Genomic DNA, 3,979 nt, shown 5'->3' with positions numbered 1-3,979 from the left:
CTTCTTGAATAACAGCTACGAAACAAAGGGTCAGCTTGAATAATCATTAACTCAGAATATGTTCTGAGAGTTCAGTGATGAATTCCATGAGAGCAGAACCCAGAGGTTTAAAAACAAATAGAACCCTAGCCGGTTTGGCTCAGTGGATAGAGTGTTGGCCTGCGACCAAAGGGTCTCAGGTTCGATTCCAGTAAAGGGCACGTACCTTGGTTGCCGGCTCCTCCTCAGCCAGGGCCCTGGTCAGGGCTCCTGCAGGAGGCAACCAATGGATGTGTTTCTCTCACATCGATATTTCTCTCTGTCTTTCCCTCTCTCTTCCACTCTCTCTAAAAATCAATGAAAAAATATCCTCGGGTGAGGATTAAAACAAAAACAAGCAAAAAACACACACAAATAAAGAACAAAGAAGTGGGGGTGATTTTTTTTTCACTTGAAAACAATTTCCGAGAACATAAACTTGATGCTTTTCCCCTGCCACATAATTATCTTCTTTCTCTGGATTTTTTTAATCTCAGGTTCCATAGCTAATTATCTACTCGGTTGAGAGCACATCCAATTGAAGAGTATGTTGAGAGCCTATTAAAATGGTGATTTTATTGGTAGAAATAGGTTTGATTCATGTTCTATTTGGCCTGTTTTAAAAACATGTAAGCCATGCTCACACTTGACTAATGTTCATGAATGATGAAATTGGTAGAATATTTAAACATTTTTCTAACATGAAATGAGCTGATACTTATTTCCTTACCCAGTTTTTCTCCTTTCAAGAGTTATATACTAGTACTAGAGGACCGGTGCATGACATTCATGCACGGGGGGTGTGGGGGTCCCTCAGCCCGACTTGCACCCTCTCCAATCTGGGAGCCCTCAGGGGACCCCTCTCCAATCCGGGAGTTTCTGTCTGTCTTTGCAATCATATGAGCGAATTGTCTGAGACCCTAACTCAGTCTGGTTTGTTGCTCACAAAATAATAGAGGTATTTTTTTTTTTCTTTGCTTCATTGGTGAAGATTTCCTGGAAGTCTTAGGATATCTTCCCTTTAATTTTTCCTAGACACTCTGATTTTACTTATGTCTCTCACCTTTGATTTCCCTCCATCCCCCACCACAACAGTAACTTGCTCCAGGCTCACTTTGCTCTAGTGCAGTGGTTCTCAACCTTCCTAATGCCGCGACCCTTTAATATGGTTCCCCATGTTGTGGTGACCCCCAACCATAAAATTATCGTATATAATAAAGAGGTAATATGCAAATTGACCATCACGCCCTCACACAAGATGGCCACCCCCATGTGGTCACAAGATGGCCACCACAAAATGGCTGGCAGGTAAGGACAGTTGTGGGCAATCAGGTCAGCAGGGGAGGACAGTTGGGGGCGGCCAGGCCAGCAGGGGAGGGCAGTTGGGGGCAACCGGGCCAGCAGGGGAGGGCAGTTGGGGGTGACCGGCCCGGCAGGGAAGGGCAGTTAGGGGTGACCAGGCCAGCAGGGGAGGGCAGTTAGGGGTGACCAGGCCTACACGGGAGGGCAGTTGGGGGGCGACCGGGCTGGCAGGGGAGGGAAGTTGGGAGGGGGATGAGGCCTGCAGGGGAGGGCAGTTGGGGGCGATTGGGCCAGCAGGGGAGCAGTTAGGTGTCGATCAATCAGGCTGGCAGGGGAGTGGTTAGGGGGTAATCAGCTGGCAGGCAGAAGCGGTTAGGGGCAATTAGGCAGGCAGGTAGGTGAGCAGTTGGGAGCCAGCAGTCCCAGATTTTGACTAGGATCGGGCCTAAACTGGCAGTTGGACATCCCTTGAGGGGTCCCAGATTGGAGAGGGTGCAGGCTGGGCTGAGGGACACCCCACACACACAGTGCATGAATTTCGTGCACTGGTCCTGTAGTTGTAAATAATGCCGCAATGAATATATGGGTGCATATTGTCTTTGCAATTTAGTGTTTTGGGTTTCTTCAGATAAATAAATATCCAGAGCTAGAGTTCCTTAGTAGGAACTGCTGATCTGCATGCTTAAATGCCTAAAAGAAATTTTTATTTATAACCTTCATTCTTCACTCAGAGAACCATGGTGGATTCGAGATCTGGAGCAGAAACAAAACTCTGTGAAATGCTGAAAGCAAGGAAGAGCTCAAAATATAATTGTATGTCCATGAGCTTAACCAACTGTCTGGGCACCTCTTTATCCAGTCAAGTTGATACATTAAGTTCACCGACACAGATACCACAAAAAAAGGGGAAGATTTTGAAAAAATATTATGACACTACTAGATGCCTAGTGCACAAAATTCGTACACGGGTAGGGTCCCTAGGCCTGGCCGGTGATCAGGGCCAATCTGTGGGGCGATCGGGGATCCCCCCCCTCTCACTGGCACCCGCCTTGGCTGGCCTGGGGGCAGCTCCTGTGTTGAGTGTCTGGCCCCTGGTGGTCAGTGCATGTCATAGCGACTGGTCGTTCCACCGGTCATTCCGCCGTTCGGTGTTTTGCATATTAGGCTTTTGTTATATAGGATAATGGTGGGCCACGGGCTCCAGGCAGCCTCCAGATGTGTTTGGCTAACAAAGTACTTGCAAAACAATTGTGATTAGTGCCCATCGCTAAAAATAGAGACACAATTCACAAAAACTGGGATTAAAAAACTAACCATGTGGCAGCACTTTGCTAAAACCTGTCCCCAATCTGTCACGACCCCATGGCTCTCTGGGTCTCGAAACCAGCCTCCCTCATGGTCACCTGTCCGACCCTCACCTGAGCTGAGTTTGAGAACTCCCACCAAGAAGCAACATGCTTCAGTGCTCTGAGGAGCAATTGCAGGATGTGGCCGCCAGGTGGCACCATGCTGCGTTGTTCCACCACTAGAGGGTGTGCGAGTACTTCCCACCGTCCCACAGCTCTCAGGAAAGCAGGTCATCTCCTGAGGTCCTACTGTGTGTTGAGAGCATGGAGTACTATTTCCTCAGGTTCTCACAAGTACACATAGTGTGTACACAGTCGTGCCTTCACGAGGCAGATGAGGGGAGGGAGGCTCAGAGAGCAACATTGCGACTCAGTGTACCTGTAGCGGTAAAGCCGAATGAAGTTAACTAGAAGAGGACGTTCTGCCAGGAAAAGGCGGGAGCCTGCAAGCAGGCCATGTCAGAACAAAGTCTTGCAAGCAAGACTTATTGTTCAGAGGCAGAATTGGTTATTATTATCAGATGCATTAGACCAGCTGTCCCCCTGCCCCCCTTACCCAGGCTCTTTCCTGCACAGAGGTGAGACCCTCGCTATGAGCTGGTCCGTGGCCACCGAGAGTCAAGGCTACACTTCCCAGCCTCCCTGGCATCCAATGTTCTGGGCTATGGGACATGGACAGAGAGATGTAGCTTTTCACCCACCTTCACCCAATCTCTCTCTCTCACTGTCTATTTAGGTTGCACAGCACTTGTCCAGGCACTGTCCCTGGGATGACCCCTGCCCTGTCTCCATGGCATCCAATGTTCTGGGCTATGGGACATGGACAGAGGGATGTAGCTTTCACCCACCTTTACCCAATCTCTCTCTCTCATTGTCTATTTAGGTTGCACAGCACTTGTCCAGGAACTGTTCCTGGGGTGGCCCCTGCCCTGTCTCCCCTCATCTGCCTTGTGAAGGCTTACTTGATCATGGTCCCCTGGGGTCCTGTACTTGTCCTCGTCACAGCATGTCTCACACTCTTAGGGTTGTCCATTCATTGGTCTGCCCCACCCCTGCCAACACCTCCCCACTCCAGCTGACACCCTGACCCCAGGGCTGTCAGGGCCAGCCTGACAGGTTGAGCCGGGCTGAGGTAGGGAGGTGGGAATTGAGAAAAAGAAAGAAAGACAGGAGAGCGGGATCGGGAGGACTGCAGCTCATTCGAGGAACTGCAGCAAGTTTATTAACCACACAATGCTACTTATACACAAGACACTGAATAGGAGGTCTGTCAAGAGGAATGTATTCTTTGTTCCTCTTAATCTCTAAGGGAG

The sequence above is a fragment of the Myotis brandtii genome, unplaced genomic scaffold (genome assembly GCF_000412655.1).
Source record: "Myotis brandtii unplaced genomic scaffold, ASM41265v1 scaffold4134, whole genome shotgun sequence".
NCBI lineage: Eukaryota > Metazoa > Chordata > Mammalia > Chiroptera > Vespertilionidae > Myotis > Myotis brandtii.
Note: the sequence above shows the minus strand (reverse complement) of the source record.